A 24,055-nucleotide genomic window follows, 5' to 3' on the forward strand; every position below is an offset into this window, starting at 1 on the left:
TATTAAATATTTTGTATTGTTACGTTAAAAACAGAGTTTACGTTACACATTCGAAAATAGTGATGTCCTAATGATGGCGTAGGTGCATACGTACTTAAACCTATTCGTAAGAGATTAGTAGGTAATTATTAATCAAATGTTTGGCTGCCATACGTAGTCAATAAACGTAGGAAACACGAGATACTTACGTAGGTGTTACGTAGGGAAGCAATATTTTCGTTACTGTGACTATAACTGGGTTTACGATCATCTTATGACCTATTTTGGTGATGGCGAGCATTGAGTTTCCAGTATTGTTCTATGCTGCAACTATTTATACAGTTTACTGTTAAGAATGCGATGTGTTACGTAGAGAATTGTATTTAAGATCATGTGAACGTGAACGTTTGAATTATATCCCATTTTGGCAAAGGTGAGCGTACCTATGTATGTAATCATATCTTTTCAGGTATAGAATAAGTATAGGGTTAGTGCATTAAAAAGAAGATAAGCAATATCCTATGATGCAGGTTTATTTGATTTCTTGTTCAGCTGTTTCTATCTAACCGACTATTTATAATACAGGTTTCCTAATTTACGATTAAATGTAATGTCTAGGTACATACTGGGTGCTAGGTGTTCCAGGCATTATTACAACACTATAGTTTAGGTTTGCCATTAGTATCTGCTAACCTACATACTTACAACACTGGTAATAATCAATTTTAAAAATGTACTCGCACTATGCATTATGTATCAGTCCCAATCAGTATTCGTTGCTCATACGCCGTGTATATACGTAATATTATACATACTTATGTTTTTATATATCGTAGATATTGACACTAATTGGTAGCAACATTGATTTAGCTCCCATCCGTAATGTGGTTAAAAGGACTGCTGGTATTTCTAGATTCTTATCAGTACATTTGATTTAATCTGATTTCATTAAATTTTAACACGTATAATACATTATTATTGTAACTATAGTGCTTTAATCTTGCCATCCTTTTAATTAGAGAATTAATTTGTGAAAATTAAGCTTTTATCTGTTAATTTAAAGAGCTATGATAGGTTGAGATAACCTAATTATGCTTTAAGATTTAAAATGGTTCGCTGGAAACGTGCAAAAATCAACGTGAGAGATAAAACACCGAAATTTATTTATTTATTAATTAATACATAATTTTTAATTTATTCAAAAGTATGTATTTTGGGGCCGCTCTTTAGATAAGATCACAGTTCGAGGTTGTGAGACAGATAGGCTATGGGAAGCCGGAACTAGCTGGGCCTTCCCGAAACAAGAGATTTGAACCGTGAACAATAATGGACTAATTTAATAGTTGATGAACATCTTCGTACAAACGAGCTACGAAACAGCAGTTTAGAAAAAAATACGTAGCAATAAAAAAAATGGAAATTACGTATTTCCTGTATGAAAAATGGGAAAAAACATTTGTATTTATGTATTTAAGAAGTTTGTACATTTTACAGCATTTTTTTGTAGAAAACGCAAAAACTTATTTTTTTGGAAAACAACAACAAAACTAGGAGAGAATTAATTTCAGGCCCTTTTCTTGGTATCTGTTTTAAATATTTTTACTCGGTATACTTGCCGTACCTGGAATAGCCATATGTACTTCTTTTGGCTATAATATAAATAATATGTTACGGGAATCAATCTGATTCCTCGTATTACTGCGAATAATCACTCAGCTGCTTCGCCAAACTGGCCTCTAACATATAAAAAATAGGGTAGTATTTAAACGCAAATCAAAAAATATCCTTTTTCTATGCAATAAGATTCCGAATTCCCATCAAAATTACTGATTGCACAGCAAAATATTCAACTCAAAATATCACTAAACACACTACAATTTATTTTCGCAGCGTACAGCGATTTTTCCTAAAGCAAAAGCTTTTTCATCAATGCACAGCTAATAATCTTAATGCACATTATACATGTTAACTCTTTTTCTTTTAAATATAGCTTCTATTTTTATATTATTTACAGCAGTTTTTCAGAATGAAACAGCATTTTATTTGTCTCAGTCATCTTATTATTTATTAATTACGGCATAATGAGACCAGCAAAAAAATATAAAATTAAATACAAAATTGTAATTTATTGAATTATTAAAGCGCGTCTTGCTTTCGCGGGGCGTACACGTTTCCTTTTTTGCCCTAATAATAATAGGCAACATTTTTAGCTTCTGCAGCTGGCGCCACCGATCATACGATGCTTATTTTGACTTTAATTAAGTGTTTTATTTACTATTCAGCTAGAAATTTAATTTAAATATATTTATACTACCTGTGGAAATTAAGACCCTTGGGGGAGGCACATGGCCAGTGAAGTAGTAGACTCTTTTGGTTGAAAGGATGATGACGACCACCCTACATTTTAATACAATTCATGAAATTTTCTAGTGATATAATATAATGATTTATTGGTGATCTCTTTAAATTAGTTTGCTTAAATACTATTAGGACAAACCTATTATAATACATACAAAACCATTTATTTGGTACTTCGCCAATATCTCCATGATTTTCGGTAATTTATTGTGGAATTGATTTTATATTGTTTGGTGATACATTTTGGTGACAAATCTACTATTTTGAGGGCAAACCCTATTATTTAAGAAACACAAAATGAATTAAATTGGTGACAGCTTAAATCATACCCATTTGGAAATATGAAGCTATAAGGGTTTCGAAAAAGTTCCAAATCTTATGTATCACAAACTGTCTAGTCATCGAGTCCATTGTCCAGTCGGTAACGCCAAATAAATATGTATTTGCATGTTTATGCAAATATGGAGTCGTTTAACTACAGTGATGGATTGCTTTTTAGAAACTCTTCCAGGTAACCTGCCATATTATTCTTTATCTGTTCGAAAGAAACTAAGTTGACATTCCTGCACGCGTCGCGTAAAAACCGCATAGGTACCTACTGATTGATTGATACGATAGTCACAATTAGAATTTATTCAATAATTTATAAGCTGTTGTATTGGACGAGCATTGAGTTTCCAGTATTGTTCTATGCTGCAACTATTTATACAGTTTACTGTTAAGAATGCGATGTGTTACGTAGAGAATTGTATTTAAGATCATGTGAACGTGAACGTTTGAATTATATCCCATTTTGGCAAAGGTGAGCGTACCTATGTATGTAATCATATCTTTTCAGGTATAGAATAAGTATAGGGTTAGTGCATTAAAAAGAAGATAAGCAATATCCTATGATGCAGGTTTATTTGATTTCTTGTTCAGCTGTTTCTATCTAACCGACTATTTATAATACAGGTTTCCTAATTTACGATTAAATGTAATGTCTAGGTACATACTGGGTGCTAGGTGTTCCAGGCATTATTACAACACTATAGTTTAGGTTTGCCATTAGTATCTGCTAACCTACATACTTACAACACTGGTAATAATCAATTTTAAAAATGTACTCGCACTATGCATTATGTATCAGTCCCAATCAGTATTCGTTGCTCATACGCCGTGTATATACGTAATATTATACATACTTATGTTTTTATATATCGTAGATATTGACACTAATTGGTAGCAACATTGATTTAGCTCCCATCCGTAATGTGGTTAAAAGGACTGCTGGTATTTCTAGATTCTTATCAGTACATTTGATTTAATCTGATTTCATTAAATTTTAACACGTATAATACATTATTATTGTAACTATAGTGCTTTAATCTTGCCATCCTTTTAATTAGAGAATTAATTTGTGAAAATTAAGCTTTTATCTGTTAATTTAAAGAGCTATGATAGGTTGAGATAACCTAATTATGCTTTAAGATTTAAAATGGTTCGCTGGAAACGTGCAAAAATCAACGTGAGAGATAAAACACCGAAATTTATTTATTTATTAATTAATACATAATTTTTAATTTATTCAAAAGTATGTATTTTGGGGCCGCTCTTTAGATAAGATCACAGTTCGAGGTTGTGAGACAGATAGGCTATGGGAAGCCGGAACTAGCTGGGCCTTCCCGAAACAAGAGATTTGAACCGTGAACAATAATGGACTAATTTAATAGTTGATGAACATCTTCGTACAAACGAGCTACGAAACAGCAGTTTAGAAAAAAATACGTAGCAATAAAAAAAATGGAAATTACGTATTTCCTGTATGAAAAATGGGAAAAAACATTTGTATTTATGTATTTAAGAAGTTTGTACATTTTACAGCATTTTTTTGTAGAAAACGCAAAAACTTATTTTTTTGGAAAACAACAACAAAACTAGGAGAGAATTAATTTCAGGCCCTTTTCTTGGTATCTGTTTTAAATATTTTTACTCGGTATACTTGCCGTACCTGGAATAGCCATATGTACTTCTTTTGGCTATAATATAAATAATATGTTACGGGAATCAATCTGATTCCTCGTATTACTGCGAATAATCACTCAGCTGCTTCGCCAAACTGGCCTCTAACATATAAAAAATAGGGTAGTATTTAAACGCAAATCAAAAAATATCCTTTTTCTATGCAATAAGATTCCGAATTCCCATCAAAATTACTGATTGCACAGCAAAATATTCAACTCAAAATATCACTAAACACACTACAATTTATTTTCGCAGCGTACAGCGATTTTTCCTAAAGCAAAAGCTTTTTCATCAATGCACAGCTAATAATCTTAATGCACATTATACATGTTAACTCTTTTTCTTTTAAATATAGCTTCTATTTTTATATTATTTACAGCAGTTTTTCAGAATGAAACAGCATTTTATTTGTCTCAGTCATCTTATTATTTATTAATTACGGCATAATGAGACCAGCAAAAAAATATAAAATTAAATACAAAATTGTAATTTATTGAATTATTAAAGCGCGTCTTGCTTTCGCGGGGCGTACACGTTTCCTTTTTTGCCCTAATAATAATAGGCAACATTTTTAGCTTCTGCAGCTGGCGCCACGTACTTGAGTCGGATCGCAAGTCCGATGATATGCTTGCATATACATACTATAGTTCTTTAAAAAAATAGGGCTGGTGCATTGTCAGTCATTGTCAGTATTTCCTTTTGGCATACATTTCATATAAGTAGTCATTAAAAGGCTACTACTATAATATCATATTTCAGAATGTTTATAGTCAGAATCATCTTTTGGCATAGTTTTGGAATTTTTATTTTCCTGTAAGAAGCATGCAAACAAGCCTGAAGCATGAAAACAGGCATGCAGCATGTAACCAGGCATGCAACATGGAAGTAAGCATGCAACATGCAGCAAGCATCACTTCTGTCACGGTTCCGGCGCTTCGTGGCTCCGGCGGTCAAATGCGAGCTTATCGTCGCAGATGATTTTCACGCTCACCACCGCAGCTTCGGCTTACTGGCCGGCCGAGCCGGCCAGCCTCAACCGCGTTGGCGAGCGTTAAAATTACCTGCTCCTCAGCTCGCAGGCCGCCTCGCCCTCCGCGCCTACGCGGTTTTGAATTGCACTCTAGGGGTAGGGCAGACAAGACTACGTGGAGTCGGTTTTGCAGCGATTTGTTTTCGTTACTAGCTTCAATTTTTAATACAATATTTTTTAATTGAACTCTATCTTACTCACTCGCGCCACTCTGCACTCCAGAGACGAAAAAGCGCGCGAAGCCGCGAACCTTTTTCAGTTAATTTGTTCTGTTTTTAGAAATAATGCAATGTGACAGGATTTTTTTGTTATAATAATCATTTAATTTGTCGAGCATGGCTTCTTGAAAATTAAGACAAATATGATGAACAGGTTTTGTTGTACTTACTGGTTAATATGCGACTGGTATAGTTATTTTGCTATGAAATATGGAAAATTTGCTGTGCAGTCAGTATTAATGCTATGTATGTAGTATTTTTGTACAAGAATAAATTTAAGTGTATTGCATTATAATAAAAAAAGCAATGTCATATTGATGTATAATTTCGAATTATCTGCAGTTTGAGTGTTGTTAAACATTTAGTTTATTTGTAGTGAACTAAGTTATTTGATGTAAAAAAGAATATAAATGATGAGTATTAATTGATAGGCGATTATTTATTTGATATGCAATTTATAATATCCCTAAAAAATATATGTTAGTATGTAGTGTAGGGCCAAATAATTATGTACTCGGAACACTCGAAAACTTACCCAATACCAATTCCTTTACCCTTTCATTAAATAAGCAATCATAATAAAGACGAAAATACACCCAAACATATTTGTGACGTCAAATGTCGAACATACCAAACATGGGATAATCTTAAAAAAATATCTTAATCCTCAATAAACAGATAATTGTACACATTCACTCGGATGAGTATCGGACTTTAATGACATTTCCGAAACATTATCCGATGATTCGCACGATCGATTTCGAGATACCGAGAAATCTTTTTTCCGAATAATCGACATAAAGATACGAACAGGAAGCAAACAACTCAAACAAATCGAGGATTCGTACATCGTTATCAGTTTACGAATCCTATTTTCATTGCTATTCTCGAAAATGAGTCAATGATTATTTCGATTGCAAGTAATCATTATGTACATCAAAGGAAAACCGCAAAATGTTTCCCAGAAAAGAAAATTTATCAATAGTCACTGGCCTTGTAGTTGATGTACTTATAAGCCAGAGAAGTTAAATCCTATTTCAGTTAAACAGGTAATGCATTTATTTTTGGAGAGTATACCTTTGAAATAAAGTGATTTCTACAATTAGACGTACTCGTAAATGTGTAATTGACTGTGCCGCATTAACCTCTGATTTTTCGAAAACACAACAACGTTTTCAGAATGTAGCCAGTTACTAGAATTATACTGCGGTCTACCAGTAAACACTAAACTGTCAATACTTATTCACTCTTATGAGCTATCTAACCTTTAAACCTAATACCTTAGCGCTAAGGTAAGGCGGCCCGGCGCCGGCGCACGGCCGCGCCAATCATTCGTGGCGCCTGCGTCGCGCACCTACGTATAAAACGACATTTTATTTACTGTAGGATTAATCAATCATTAAGTATTGCGTTTTGAATGATTAATACTTTTAATCATGAAGAATTGTGGACACTTTGTTGGTTGATGCAATTATTTTTAATTTAGATATGTATTTATTAGATTAAAAGATATGGACAGTGTTTTTCGTTTTTGTCTGTAATATTAATCAATTAGTCAGTAAACATGTACAGCTAAGTCGATTCTTGTGCGTGTCAAGAGCAACTACAAATAGAATTATATTCCTAGTTAAAAATAATTCCTAATAAAAAATAAAGAACTAGCGAAATAAATGAGTCATGCCAAGCCATCCCTATCGTGTCAGTCTACAGAAGTGGCACGCTTCGTATGACAAACCGATGGACAGATTGTCGCGTAAATTCTACGATTCCCGTGAACACGCGAGTGACTCAGTCTATCAGTCATCGTGTGGTAAAAGGTAATAAGTACTCATGTACTTTATATCTTCCTTGTAGTTCACAATTTCAAATAAATAAAAATAAAAATTTTGTAGTTCACAAGGTGTTAGGAAAATAGTTCAAAAGATCTTTGTCACGTTCAAAGAAAATTTCCACACATCTTTTGTAATAACACCATATGTTAACATTAAATTAATATTTTCATTAATCCGCGACAAATGTCCCGTTTTTCAGTACAATAGGCCCATCTGCACCGAGACACGTGTGGGGTCTTACTTATGAGCTTAAAGATTACAATACAGAAGATTTATTGCTATTTGAATGTCTAGATGCGTGTCATAAGTCCCGTTACTTCTAATTACACGACAAAGGTTTAGCATGATGCGGTGCTCATTTCTGATAAACATTAATGTATTTATTGCTGGCTGGCTTTTAATCGCATAAAAGGCCTTTGTTCTTTGTTTTCAATTAAGTTTCTTGAAGATTGTAAAGCCTGGACATCATTTCAATAAACATCAAGCTAGAATGCGTGGAGGCAGTGGAGGAGTTGACATATGTGCACACCCATATCTGCGCCAAAAGGTTTGCAAAAATATAGCCTCTAAGGTACAAATTAACACTGGTTTAGTGAGAAATACAAAAGAAAATTTCAAAATGAGTAATTAGGACTTATGTTTTAATGATCAGCTAAAGACAATGTACTGAAAGAAAAACTCATGAATGATGATCAATCATCGACCATTCTTGTAAGTGGCAATACTTTTGTTTAAAACGAGGATTTCCTACAAACATACAACAAAAAGAAGGAAAAAACTTATTACATGACAAGATTAATTACGTATCGATGTCGTTCATAACTGTCGTTGTTTGTTGTCTGTCGTCGCGTGCGCAGTGACGTTGACTGATGTCATATCTAGTGGAAACATTGATTGGTATTGAATCAGCACATATGAAGTCGTTATCTGTAACACTCGACAGGAAAAAATGTATCAAGGTATTATTGCAAGTGCCATTTCATTCAATATGCCGTCTTTGTTAAATTCTTAAAGTGTTGTTCATAATGAGGCGTGCGTTCAAAGATAAAGTTTATGAGTGATTCGAACCCGGATACTTTCTGAATGGATTGTGTTACGTACTGCATTTATGTAACTCTGATTTCGAGTGGCACTTCCATTTTTCAGTTGTTGTTGTTTTGTTTGTGGAAATTGAGAGGCTGTTGAGACAATTTGCCCAAACCTTACTGTAGTATAAATGAGTTGCGTCTCTTGACAAAAACTCAAACAACAATCTAAATAGAACATGCCAAGTGAATGCCCCACATCAGCATCCAAGTACAAAATATGAGATGCGTTGATCAACCCAAATATTCGTACGATAATAAGAGCCAATTAGCCATTAAATTAGCGTAGGAATGATATTGAAATTTCCGAATGAGCAAATAGCAACAGTCTATTATGGCCAATACGGAGCAAAGGTCACGCTAAGTATTCATAGTTTATCAGTACTGGTATCTAGTTGGAGGAATAAGTGGCCGAACATATGCCACTCACATGTTGGTGCTTTGGCAGTGTTGAAAAATTTAATCATTTGTCACATTGAGAGCTCTCATCTTGTTCCGATTGATCTACTATTCAGTTAGTTAAATAATAGTATAATACATATCAAGTACCCAGTTATGAATAGTAAGACAGATAAAAGCTATGAAATAGCGTAAAGGTCAATTAGTTTTTTTTTTATTTATCTTTTTGATATGGGTAATGGGGGTCATTTGAGTTACATGAATGAACGACAATCTTAGAAGTTATGCTTATTTAGAACTGAATCGTAAGTAAAGAAAAGCTTTCAGGGCGCTAAAATTGGGAATGGGAAAGGGTTTGAAATAATCTTAGATGTGCAAGACATAATATGTACTTTCGGAAAATTACCGTTATTGCAATGACCAAAAAGAAATAGATACATGGCAAAAGTCTATCTCGTTGTACAGATTTTACATGTTTGAATATTGAAAATACATTTATTAATAAATGTATTCTCAGAAAAGTCTAAAACTGAATTATATGAGATCGTTATTAATTTATTGCGCACTTCGTCATTAATTTAAATGCGAATGCAACAATACTATTGTCAGGTGTTTCCTATTATTATCCACAGTATTTGCATGTTACGATGTTTCATTCAATAAATCCTTAGTGTAGTCAATTGTACACTGCGTAATATAAAGGATTTGAATAGATATTGACGTCAAAATTACGAGCCGGGTATTACACGGATGTTGATTAACATAAATTAATGGTCAACATCATTTGTCTTCAGATACATTACACAAACTGAACATTATAATTTATTTTGTTGTAGATACCAAGACTGGTTGTCTGCCTACCTCCTAGGTTCATTAGTCAAGTTACCACAGAATACTTCACGTGCAATATGAATGCAGGAATATGACATTTAGGAAACCTTACAAGAAATCATTTCCCTAATGAGTAAACAGAATTAATTATGTATCGTTGTGATATTTGCTCCTTGCTCCAGTTGAGATAAGAGCAACAGGGCCCATTAGCGGATATTTATTGCCTCGATACGGACCTATCTGACGACATCCTAGTAACATAAATTGACAAGTGATATTTAGTGGTTGCAGTGGGTTTGGGCTGTGGTGCGTGGTGCGGCAGTGTGCGCGGCCGTGTGCCAGTTCAGCAAGTGCATGGTGCTCGGGGTGCAGCGCAGGTCGCGGCGCGGGAGGCTGTCGGAACTGGTCCGGCGCACGCGCGGGGCAGAGTCTCGCGGCGGCCGGCAGCGACGCGCCACCGGCCAGCCTCGCCACTCAGTGCACGCGCTGCCTCGCCGCCGCCAGCCTGCGTGGCCGATCGTTCACCACGCTCCTAAACAGCTCCCGAGACCTCCGACGCACGCTCACGTCACACGCGAACTACTACTCAACATTTACTCCCTTATTATTACTGAAAAAATAACGACCCCCCGAAAACTTTGCAAATATTTCTAACACGTGAGTTTCGCCACCGCTGTTTCTGTTTACATTTTCCGAAGGTGCTATTTTTTGTATTATCAAGTTTCTTTAAAGTGCATCGCGAGTGAAGTTATTATTTTTGACGGTGCTGGAGGAATCGCGATACTACATTTTAAGGTAAGAAAATTTTATTTAAAAATTTTCATGAAAGTTGCCCATTGGGGGAAGTTTTTACACTGTGATCATTATGAAAATATTTAATGTTATATTAGAAAGTCACTTGCACAGCAACGAAACAAGTTAACGTACTATAAGTAAGCAAGTAGGTACTCGAGTTGATGTAACCTCGTTATGTTGGGGCAAGTTAAATAATGTCCGATTCTTCAAACATATTTACATATTTGGCAAGTTCGAACTCTTAAATATATTTGAATCAATCATCATTTTCCTTATTGATAATGATGTTATTTTTTACTTAAGCAAACAATCAAATGCCATACATACTCGGCGAGGTAGTGACTAGAGTTAGCAAACTTAGTTCGCAGGTTTCGAATGTAAATTTGAGTAAAACGTATAATAACGATAAAGCGCGATACTAGTAAGTGTTGTAGTAAGGTAACACGGCTATAAACCAGTTAATGATGTGGTAACTCTAATATGATATTCATCCACTACAACCGCGAGGTGTACGACACGCGCATATTGCCACGAAGTTATTCGAATGCCACTTATCATACAACTCGAATAAATTTAGAAAGCTATCAACAGAAATTAAATATAGGCAATAACAAATAAAAATAAGTTGTCGCGTACACAGTCGTAACTCAGCCACACTTTAATTGATTAAATTTATTTTTAATTGGTTTATTATATTTGTAATTCAAAAGTATTTGTATATTGGTTCATTATTCTCATAAATTTAATTTAATGTATCGACATTTATGGCTATTGGACGCTCCTTTGGTGTTTTTGTTATTGTGACTACAGTATCAAACAAAACCTGAAACAAAATAATATAATCGTTATCACTATTTATGTTTAAATACTGTATTAATATTCTATTTATACAAGACTTATACGGGGACACAAATCACTTATTTTCATTTTATAAAAATGTATGATTCGTTTATGTCCTGAAACTGAAAAAGTTGCGTCAGAAAATGTTACAAAACATTGCTTCATTCAATAAAACAAAGTACATTAAAAATGGGTTACTACGAAGATATTGTTTTCCCAATGTTATGAAATATTATTATCAGTCGAATCTTGACCTACAAAGTGAGGAAAATTTGCTGTAGGCCCAATGTTTCTCATCATCTTTTTGATATCAAATCTACCTTAATATCAAACTTAAAAAGATAGATATTGATTTATTTTAAAAAAATCTGGGATATCTTAAGTATTTTTTTTTCAGTTTTTCAGATCTATTTATTATTTTCTTCAGATTTTGTGTTTAGCTTTCATATAATGTTAATAAGGGTACCTATGCACATTTTATACAACCCACAGAAAATAAACTAATCAGGTTGTATAAATATCAACCGTCATATAAAAAATGTACTTATGCTTTTCCAACTTATGCGAATTAAAATATTTATTTTCCCGAGGTTTCACCCGCGTCCCGGGAGAACCACTTCCACAGGGCCAGAAGCACCTATGTTCTTCCTCAGGCTCTTAACTATTTGTGTACCAAACATTTTTAATCGATTCAATATTTTACATACATAGTTGTGAAAAAGCAACAGACGTACTGAATTACTTTCACATTTATAATTCCAGATATGAAAGAAAATATGAATGAGCTTTTCATTGTGCTCTTATGCCTATTAGGCACTTGTTTTGATATTAATTTGTCTTAGTAATGATGACTTGGGCGTAACGCTTAGGAATAGTTATCAGTAAACCAGTATGATTAATTAAATCGTTATTAGCTAGAATATTATACACATTAATAGAATTAAAACTTACCTTTTAAGTCTCCAGATCTTCCTAAAGTTATGGTTTCAACTGTCCTATAAAATCTTTGTTCTGTCGTGAATTTTAATTTAAGCCACGTGACTTAAAATTTAGCCAATTGTCTCAAGTGCAATCATAATAAATCTGGAATCCTACTGCTATATAACTATACTGTATAGGTGTACTTTATGGTGACTGGGAGACCAATGAGTTTGATTGAGAAGATGATTTTACAGTCCCGTAAACGTTGATATTCCGTGAAGATGGCCATCGAGATAGTAAAATGATTTAAAGTAGGGCAATCACACAAGATCACCGGATTCTCAGAATGCAAATGGACTAATGATTATTAACCAGACCAAATATAGCCTAAGCTACTCGCTAAAAGTTTTAGTTATTTTGGACCCTTTAAGGACCTACAAATAAAAACATCCTTGATATTATATAAGTATAGTAGACTAATAATGACAATGTAAATATCATCTCTCCATAAATAAAATAATAATTACTATTTCAGACAACAATTCATTGAACTCCTTTGTTCGCAATTCCTTTTTTATTCAATAGTGATTCATGACCTAGACAGGAGGCAATAACCATAGAGACATTAATCCTGACTAGAAGCGCTCTCTGTGACGACACACAGTTTCATCGTTTCAGCGAAAGATTGTAGGTATGACTAAGCGATCATTCATAACAGTTGTAGTCACTTCTAGCATTCAATCGTTTTGTAACAATTGTATATCAGTGGTACATCTTGCATTGTATACTTGTATTGTTAACTAGTAAATAAATATCGTACTTCATAGTAAACATTACGTAATTCTTCAACAATAAGATGTCGTCCGTCGTTTTTAAAAGGAAAACAAAGTCTTCTTTATAAGTATTGTCTTTTTGGCAGACGTTCAAGTTTTATATCCGCAATCTATCAAACAAAAGGTTTCGTCAAAATAGTATCTTGATGTAGATAAAATTAATCATCACTGTTTTTTTAAGTCCCAATATCCTATGTAAGTACTAATAGATAGTTAATGAGTATTGAAGAGTAAAGCCCCAAAAATTACGTCTGAATAGGTCAAGAACTCACTATGTGTTTGATTAAATTTTTGGTAAATATAAGAAGTATATTAACAAGATTTCTTATGTTACATAGCTTATCATATCGATACTCTTTGATCAAACTCGTAAAAGGAATATTTTTTCCCAATTAGGCATATATTCTAGTGTGACGTAGACAAGTGAGCATTTGAAATTAATCTAATATTTCAACGATAAGAGTGGATAAGAGGGCATTTCACGCAGTCATTATGTTTTTCAAATATCAAAGTATATTCCATCCTTGTCAGTGATGAAAATCTTGGTATTTCAAAATTACGAAGATGAAGAATGTTGATGATTTTATTGAAAGTGTTCCCTGTGTTTTCACGGGTATCCTCTTCCCATAATCGGGTAAAAAGCAGCCTATGTCCTTTCTCAGGATCTACACCATCTATGTTATCAAATTGCATTAAAATCGGTTCATCAGTTTTGACGTGAAAGCCTGATAAACAGACAGGTGGATAACATTCGCACTATGTAGCTCTGTTCATGTTAGCTATTAGCTATAAAAACACAAGTTGATAATATAGATTCTTTTTCTCATTAATCATTGAAATTATATCATAACACACAAAAAAATGTTATTACATACTTGGAATATAAACATTCGTGACTCGGAGTCAATGTACTCGAGCTAGGTACCTAAATGATAAAGTCTGAAATAAATATCTAAGCTAAGAGAACAGAAGTAGGTGGGTTCAGAAACTCGATGCCGTGTGCAATACCTGTTCAACTTTCCTTAGTAGGTACCCCGACTACTTATTGTTTTATTACCTTCCGAAGACACGGCGCAACTAATTAGGATATTAGTGATGTCATTGGGGACGAAATAAACTTTTGGAGCAGCCATACTTGAAATTGAAATGGTTTTTGATAAAACATTTGTCTTTGTTTGTACTTTATAAGATTATTTTATATAGTGTAACCACAGTGTAGTAATTTATGGTAAAAAATACCTTTTTTAACACAAAGGCTTTGTCTTGAGCTCGCAGCGATTCGGATTTCCCGATATATGTACTATACGTTATGTATAACATAAAGAATTCACTAACCATTGTCTTCATGTATTTATTATACCGCACTTTATCACAAAAAAATAAATCGAGGACATTATTAGAAATCGTTGTCTAGACAACGAGCAATCAAAAACACAGATCGTGTTGGTTTTTCTTAACAATAGTAGGATGTTTAATTAATACAAAGTGTAGCGGAGATAACCTTTTAAACTGGAAGATAAAGCGAGCAATTTCTCCGAGCGTTTCTCATGAACACTCGGCTAATTAAACTTAAGTCCACGACGTATAAGTTAGGACACTTCAGGTTGCCCAGACGCAGAATACGCTAGCAGACATGTTTACTACTTTCTTGTTAAGCGAACCTTTTCAAAATGCTTCTACAAGTTACAAGTTAGTCTTCGTTTTGAGACGGAACGCTTGCCGCCCATAATTATTGGTTTTCAAGCCATCCGTTTGCTTAACTGACCGCCTTTCGTCTTATCCTAATTATGTGTCTGGATAGTAAATGTACGAGTTTGTAACTAAATGTAGCTTTAATGCTGTCAGTGTTACGATATTGTTTATGTGTTACACATAAAACATTTAAACTAGCGAGTTTTATTTAATTAAGCATCTTTATTTTAGAACATAAAGTATCATACACGAAACAAATAATCTGTTTTAATGCCTAATTATTATGCTACAGTGAACCTAAATAAAATAGGACGAATTGGTAACTTAATGAGAACTTTGGGAACCATTTTAATTACAAAAACTTAGTTTCTTTCGTAACCATTAAAGGACTACACCGGCTACGCCGTAGCTGCTTGTAGCCATTTTGTTAAAAAATAATTATTGTTAAGATCTTGATAATGAATTGTTGAATTTTCAGTTTTAAGGGATCGCTCAATCTTTCTTACATCTTATATTTTTTGTAATGTCAGCAGTTTTTAAAGGAAAGCACATCTTCCCAGTACTTTGTAAACCCGGATGTTGTTATCGATTTAATGAATGCAAACTAATTGATTCCGACCACCTAGCTTGTCACTTACCAGCCGTCCATCTTATGTAAGTGAGATATATTTGCATTTGCTCTGTTAATATGAGGTCAAACAGCCGTGTAAAATCCATTTATAGTAAGTTCAACTCAGTCGTGCGCGCGGCCTTATGTGTGGGTAATGGGGTCTACACACCAAAGCCGCGGATGCCGGCGGCACAGCCCGGCGGCCCAACCCGCCGGCCTTATTTTGTAAGACCCCTTACAAAATAAGGCCGGCGGGTTAACCCGCCGGGCTGTGCCGCCGGGTCAGCGGCTTTGGTGTGTAGATCCCTTAACCCTTGTACATATTCAGTGACTTTGTGTGCGTGACAAGAGGTACAGTCGGGTACAATACAGTTATTTAGGGGTTAAATACGGGTGTTTAAAGAAAAACAGTTATTACGTAATTTTATGTTTATTTATTTATAATGATTATGAATCGCTACTTGAAAAATCAAATGATGAATTTTCGGATTCGCTACTCTCCAAGGTGAAATTATAAATTCTGACTCCATGTCAATTATTCTTCTTTTTTCTTTTGTACATGTCGACAAGTAGATATTACCCCACATCCCTTCATCAATTTGACTTAAACGTTCATTTATGAGTGTCATTACTTCCGTCTTATTTTGGTCGACATTGTGCGAAGCAATAATTTTTTTTTAAATTCCCCACACATTTTGTTTACATTATTATACTAGATTATACCTCTTTTTACATTCTTAGTCCCCACTTTTATTTATTGTCCGCGTACCCCGAGCTAGAAAATATGTAAGGAGTATTTAATTCTTAGATACTGTAAATGTCAATTTGAAAAGACGTATGAGAAAATAATGAAAAACTATATTTAATAATAAAAAGCTTTGAATGTTGTTTCATTTTTTTTTACCTGACTCCTTAATAATTTCTCCGTGAATACCTAACTAGTATTTTCGTAAACGACTGTACCCATAACAAAAAGCGATAAGAACACGTCATGCTCGGACGACGTCACTGTCACACAAATGAAAGTTGTATATTTACAAGCCGACGCACACATAGGGCCGCGCGCAAATCTGAGTTGAACTATGTATCTATACGTGATATTCAGACGCAATTATATTGAACGCAGATGTTATTAGAATAATTATAATAATTTAATATCAGTACGCAAGCCAGACGTTCCGCCATTAAGTCTACTTTCATCAAAACCGATATCAGATTAATGAAGGCTCACTTTATGTAAACAAAGAGATTACACACACTGATGAAATTGTATTGCAATCGAGTGAACAAGCTAACTCTTATCGATAAGCACGTCATCGAGTAAATCAATCCGTGATGACGTAACATATGATCATAATCGGTAAATATTTAAAGAATTCAGTTTATCGTGTTGTTATACAGACTAGGAATTCATGAGAGTACGATTGTTTTCTTCGATATCTTAATTGCTTATCGATTACTGCATTCCTTTACAATAGTGTCTGCCAGTGATGTAACTGTAGATAACATGCAACGAAAACAGGTGAATAATGATTGTATTGTTGTTCATAACATAATCGAGTTATAACATAATCTTGGCACTTTGCCAAGAATTAGGAGAAAACTTTATAAGAGGCTTTTCCGAGAAGAAAACGTTCGTTTAATCTCAAATCATTAGGTACCGCGTATCTGGTCGGAGGTGAAAGAAAAATGATCCAGATGAGAGTTCTTTGTAATTTACTTACTCATCCTTGAGTTTTCGTTCCCTATTGACCTAGTTTGGGCACTCTTTGTTGCTAGTTTCAGAATTTTCTGGAAGATAAAAGAATTAAATAAAAATAGTAGACAATTTTCTAAAGTGTTGTTAGCCAATGCTATATTTTTACAGGGTGACCATATCTAGCTGTTAATTATGTTAGTGCCAAAAACTAGGGTATAAAAAAGGAAATATATTTTTTGCACTGTAAATTAAATCCGCCTACAACAGCCAGAATTATATTGGTATTATGTTATTGACAGTTATTGCAAATTATGTTTACTAAGTCAATACATCACCCATTGCCTTCTGGAAGTGCTAAATTCTTGAGTAAAGCTACATTGAGTTAAATAATATCTTCTGAATTATTTTCGACTTCGATTAGATCAATTGTAATGGCTTCACTTACAAATAAGTTTCCATATATTGTGTAACTATACATTAACATTGTAACATTGTCCAATGTATCACCCTATATTTTTATTATTAATCATCTCTATATTGTTTATCAATTGTCATTATACCTATGCTCTATTTCAGCAAGATAAAATTTATTCACGAGCAGACTTGAATAGGTTTGAAGTAACAAGTACAGTTGTACTTACCTATAGAAACCACTTTTTATCTTATTGACAAAAACACAATGTTTTAAAAAGAATTGAAAATAAATTATGATTAATAAGTAGTGGTTATCAATACCGTGGTACGTTTTTAATGATGTAAAATTTGGGACATTCTTCATTCATTTTATTTTAATTACAACTTGAATGAATTGTCGGCGACCCCCCTTATCAGGAGTCAGTGCTGGGCTCAATCCGAGTTTATAAAGTTGTGCAACTATACCAACGTATGTATGTGTATTCGATGATAATAACAATAGAATATTTCATTGAACATTTTTTTCATTGAGTTTATGATATCCAGAATCTCGGGTAACACCAGCTTTGATTATAATTATTCCAGTTGTTAGTAAATAATCGATGTTCCTGTTAAAGGATACGATCATGGGTAATATGGGCGTATAATTGGAAGTAGAATTATGTAGGTACTCGTATAGGAAATTCCTTAATCGGTACACTGATTACGAGGAATATGGGAAGTTCATCAATGGTATTTCCTATATATTTCATGATTTGATTCCACGAAGAATTGCATGTGTCTCAGTTCATTCGAATAATGATATTTTAGTTTTAAGGTCCAGGTAAATGTGAAGAAGCTCTTAAATGATTCAAATACAATTCTAATCTAAGATAAAGACAGGAAACAGTGTTCTACATTTCTATCTGCAGAGCTTACACAAAATCAGTTCCTATCTCGTAATCTGTTAATCTGACTATTAAAACGGATTTGCTGATACAACTCCGCGGCGTTAGGAACACGTGGTTTACTTTTTTAGTGAGTTAAACAATCAGATAAAGTATTAGCATGTAAACTCGCACTTAATAATTCAGTGTTGGATAAATCTGTGCTTTAATACCCATAGCTTAGTGCTCCATCCAAACAGATGGGTATAAAAGTAGTTATCAAGATAGGGTTGCTAATTCTAGAATACGGAATTGGCAGACTAGGATTTTGTTCTAAAAATAATTTGTATTTATATGAGATGCAAATGTTTTGGCTGAGAAATAAACATTTGTGTAGACGGATATATTAGCGTTATTCAATACGTGCACACAAATATATGAAGTATCCTGCGCTGAGAGTAAGAGAACCGCAGTGATGGAATGCACCCAAATATTTCGGGTCCCCAAATAGTTGCTACACTTAAATTTCCTTTGAAACTCCTAATCACGCACACTAGCGTATTAATTCCAGTAGAATTCGTGGGGAATCCCTTCAGAGTACATGTGTGTGGTCACGCTTTGGTTCGCAGCAGTGGGCAGCCCTGGTTTCGGGTGCGGCGACAATCAGGCTGCGTGGGCCTATCGGGCGGCCCGAGGTCGCTTCGTTCACCCCGCTATCGTCGAACGCCTCATTAGCTCTATTAATAATTCAACTCGTATCTCAACCCTATTGTTCTGCCAGATTATTTTCCATTCGTAAACTATATGCGAATGTATGAGTTAATTATGACCATGTGACATTTTGTTGCTCTTGAAGATCGCCTCTTTGTGAAGTACGGTTGGCTCTTTGTAAGGATAAAGACGGTTCATGGCCGTTTCCTCTTCTGGAGTCAATACTTTGTCACTTGTAAGATTGTTGCCTTGCAAATTTTCTTATGTTGTAGACTGAAATATTGATAGGTATAATAAGTATTTACTCTATAAGATCGATCCTATATTCTTAACCCGTAATAGAAGTGAAAACTAACCTTTCACTCCGATGTATAGTTAAATATTTAAATATCAATTGCAAATACAGCTGCTTGTGTTAACTTTAGGTATATAGATGAGACTATGTAGATCTCAGGTGATAGGCTAGGTAGGCGTGACCAGGTGAGAGGGCGTGGCACCAAAGCAACCCTCCCCATACCCGTCACTCCCACTACTGTTCCAAACTAAAAGGACCTTCCACTTTATACAATATTTGACCTTACCATTCTACTTTTCTTTTTTAAATACGACATTAGTCATTTTGACATTGAGCCTTTAAACCGTTTGACATTTCAAAAAGGCACCGTTTTAAATAAAGTAGCTTCTGTACGCAGCTGAATAACAAATTATCTAAATAAAATTGTAGGTACAAAATGTTTATTACAACGATTACAGTAAATATAATTTAATAGCTACTCTACATGTGCAATTGAAATTAGTAGCAATAAATGTAATTAATTTAATGATAATACTCAAAATAAAGCGTATGGATAGTGCAGATAAAACTGTTTTATCTCATTACCGACAGACTTGTTATTATAACTTCTATTTTATGCAGATTATTTTATAATTTCCGCATAGTTCTACATAGATCATAAAGTTTTTGTGAGAAAATTATAGAAATGTTCATCATGAACGACTTATATGTCCATAAACTATAATAGCCAAGAAGAAATAAAAAAAAATGATAGATAGATTGACCTTTAGCTTTTAATGGACTCGGAATTTTAATTATTTTCATCATATTTTAATGCGGTCACACAAAGTATGTATAACTACCTAATTATAATATAACAATATGTTGAGGTATGCCGCACACATTAAAAACGAAACTTCCGCGTAATACAGGAGGTTCAACTTGTTTATCTTATTATTCAAATTACCAACGAATACGTCATTTATTAATACAGAGATAAAAATATCTCTAACTCGAATTGTTCGTTAATTTTTCCCATAGCCGCTGCGGAGTATGGTGAAAACCCGACATAAATCAATTCCAACTTGACACTAATAAAATTGTTCACTTCTCCGTACCATTATTCATCGTCATCTTATCTCTCAAAGCTAATAGCTTTAAATTCTTCTATTTTATTGTTTAGCATACGAACAATAGAGCTTAAAATTGCAACCGCTGGAATGTCTGTCATTTGCACTATAAGTGGTGGATTTTATGGAAACTCAAACAATGCAAGCTACTTAAGACCTAACGTATTTCCTGGTACAAATCATGAAGTACTTACTTATCCTTTTTATCTTATTAAGTAAAAAGTAAAAAAAGAATCCGCGTGTTCTTTAACTTTTTATTTACTTTCTGATGTAGGTACCAGAAAAAGGCATGTCTTCAAACACAACACTTTTGCTTTTCTAAAGTACAGGCGAACTATCGCAAATGCAGGCGCCACAACGCGTAATACAATTGGCCGGAGTCACACCAACTAATTATGAAAGAATGAGTACTATATTACAGCACGGCGCGACGTTATTAATGAAGTGACGTCACAACTCGCAAGCTGTACGCAAATGAACTCACTAAATAGAGCGGATTCAATTGTGGCCGTCCCCAAAGCATCTGCTACTTAATTGTCATTGTATTGGATTAATGTCGGCGGGATGATGACCTGCCAGTTATGTGCTCTGCGCTCAACACCACGCAGTGTTTGTAAAGGCCACTTAATGGACATGTTGTGTTTGGGCTGTTAACTCAATTAGCTGCCAAACGCTGGCTCGTCATTCAACAGCATTCATTGTTTTTACGCCACAAGGAAAGCTTTAACATCCGCCAAATGAAACTACGATTTCTACTTCTTAATTCAAACCTTCGTATACTGTTCATTCAGTTCAGTTAAATAGTGTTGAATTTAAACAATGATGTACACAGCCTCTCAAGTAACACCCATTCGCACAAAGGTACGAACTAAATTTATCTTAGATCTACAAACATAAGGTAATACGGATTCACCTCTAATATTTACTGAAGATAAATCGGAGCACAGTGGCATAATGATAATCGTAGTTTTAAGATACAAGTAACTGGCTCCCATTGCATACTATGGCTGCACGAAGACATGACAATAGTGTATTGCAACTGGTTATATCGGTGGGTTAGCAGACTTCTGCTTATTTTGCGAGGATTTAAAGATTTCAAACTTAGTCTGTAAAAGATAAGCCAGATTAGAGGGTTTACCTTGGCAAACATTGCATTTGTACCGGTGTCGGTTCTTAAAATTACACATGTACCTTGTAGCTATGTGAGTATGTTTCTTTAGTATGTAATCGGTTGTTACCCCTTATGGGGGATTTAGTTACTGGAGATTTGGCAATTTACAATGCGGGTATAAATCTTAACTACCCGTACAGTATACTTAAGAGCTTTTAATGAATACCAAAAGTGACCGACTTAGAGATCCGTGGTCGTCGTTGGTAATTGTGTCGTAGCATTTCTGCTACGCAGCGAGTGTGTTTGTCATACAACGAATTTCGCTGAGCGGTGCACCCTGGAGGTGTCGCCCTGCGATCATCGAACCTGCTAAGAAAAAACCTGATCTTGTTTCTCTCCGCTTGTACAGTTAGCTGCGGAGCATTAAGTAATCGGAGCCGAGAGCGACGAGATAATGTTGCGCACGCGTGAAATATATCCGAGCGTTTTTATTGCGACCGCGTTCCGCTCCCGGACTGGTATGCGCGTGTCTCTGCGCCGAAGAAATTCTGTCGACGAGTGGTTTGCCTCACGGCGACCTTGTCGCGCGCACGCAGCCCCCCTCGCCCCGGGCCCGCAGCGCCTGCGCCGGCCCGCCGGGCGCTCCTCCGTTGCTGCCTCCGTGAAAGTAGGTGACGGCACGACGCCCGCTGCGGTGGCACCCGTCTTCACACTCGCTTGCGGGCCCTACGCCCGATTTTAAAAGCGGCTTTCTAAATGTTCTCGTATGCTTGTACCTGTATGTGACTGCGCTTAAGTATAAATGGTCCGTCTGCAGCTGTCATAGAAGGCAGTTGAAAAACTTACATCGTCTTTCACATTTATGTTGGCAAATGATTGGCAAACAAATGCAAGTCTGTAGCCACTACTCCACTGCACATTGCAAAACCGCATCTGTGATAACGTCACATTAACATTCCTGGGCATCTACCTAAATATGCAAAACTTTGAAGTTATTTTTTTATTGACAGATAATTTTACTAAATTACTAAAATTACCTCGTCTAGTTGGAATGTTACGAGGGTTTGCGTATTTTTACCTAGTTATTAGGTAGGTGATTGAGGCTTGATTGCTCCCATTGAATACATAATCAAAGATCATCAGCGCTCAGTACGTTATCGAGATCAAGTCTGCTTAATGTCACAGTCGCAGTTTTTACCTTAAAGGGGCACAATGTCGTGGAAAAATAATGTTTTAATTAGTTATATTTATTCGTTAAAACATGTCTCATGAATTACACATGCAATTAATTGTGAACTCTGTGGTTGTAGGCTGCTTAGGCATTCGTGGAGTGATGTCCAATTAAAATAATAATTTATTAATGTGATTTCTTTGTATAAACAGTAAGATTTAATACAGTGGACGCAATAATTATGTTGGGCTGAACATCATTCGGATCACCGTGATATCCGCTACTGATTACAATTTGCCCCAAAATACAATGGTTTAAATTATTTATGAAACCATTGGAACAAAGACGGTTATGAATATTGTATTTTATTATAAATCAGTTACAACGAATCGTGTGGGACTTTCTTTTTGCAACAATTTATCAGTTAGCTGTTTGCACAACTTATTCGAAGAAGAATTCCATTGTGAATAATGTCCACGTAGGACTCGACGAATTCAATCAAATGCTTAGCGCGGGCTTCCAGGATTGCTCGCGTACTTGCCCACTCAACAGCTCGCTCTTCGGGGAACCTGTTGCCTCTCAGCTTTTCAGTCAGTTGTCTTCACATGTCTTGTGCGATTGGTCGGCGGCTACACTCAGGATTCCCTCCTCACCAGTACCTACGTGCCATGTCTACAGATTTGGAAGTTAGTACCTCTATAATAACATATAAAATAAATACACACGTGAATAGTACACGTTTTCTACACAAATCCGAAGTCGCCGTGGTCGACATTTATCGTACGTACTATCTATGATTAATGTAAGTTGAATTGTAAGCAGTCATTAAGTAACAAAGCATCTACGATAACATTATATGCGTAGTATGCTAATAATGTGTTTGTTATATCAACTTAAACTTTTTATCACGTCTATTGTCCGATCGGTATTTTCTCGATTAACAACGGGATGATTGACATATTGGACAAAAAATAAAACAATACTAGTAGCGTATGCGGTCGCTACTGGCTTTTATCTGAGATTCTCGGAGACTCTTGCGCAGATCTAGCCATTGATGTTTTGTTGACTGATCTCCTCGACTGTTCTCGGAAGCTGCTGATTAATATTATCTCTGCTTATTCTAGTTTCTTAGAACACAGACTTCACTTGAGTTTCAATTGTATAAATGCTTTGCACCTATCAGTTTTTCTTCGATGTAAGTTTTTCTGCTGCCCGCGGCGGATGTAGAGTTATGACGGTTAATGAAACTTTT

At 35.0% G+C, this 24,055-nt stretch overlaps 1 protein-coding gene across 1 annotated transcript in view; it reads left to right on the plus strand.

Annotated features, from left to right (window-relative positions):
• The first annotated feature begins 10,048 nt into the window (after window positions 1-10,048).
• The window catches only part of LOC110375668 (BMP-binding endothelial regulator protein), a 44,216-nt gene continuing 30,209 nt past the window's right edge, over window positions 10,049-24,055 (plus strand). Inside the window, exon 1 of the mRNA XM_021333878.3 lies at window positions 10,049-10,531. The gene's annotated coding sequence lies outside the window, so the exon portion shown is untranslated. The remainder of the gene's footprint in view (window positions 10,532-24,055) is intronic.

The sequence above is a fragment of the Helicoverpa armigera genome, chromosome 9 (assembly GCF_030705265.1).
Source record: "Helicoverpa armigera isolate CAAS_96S chromosome 9, ASM3070526v1, whole genome shotgun sequence".
In the NCBI taxonomy this organism is placed as follows: domain Eukaryota; kingdom Metazoa; phylum Arthropoda; class Insecta; order Lepidoptera; family Noctuidae; genus Helicoverpa; species Helicoverpa armigera.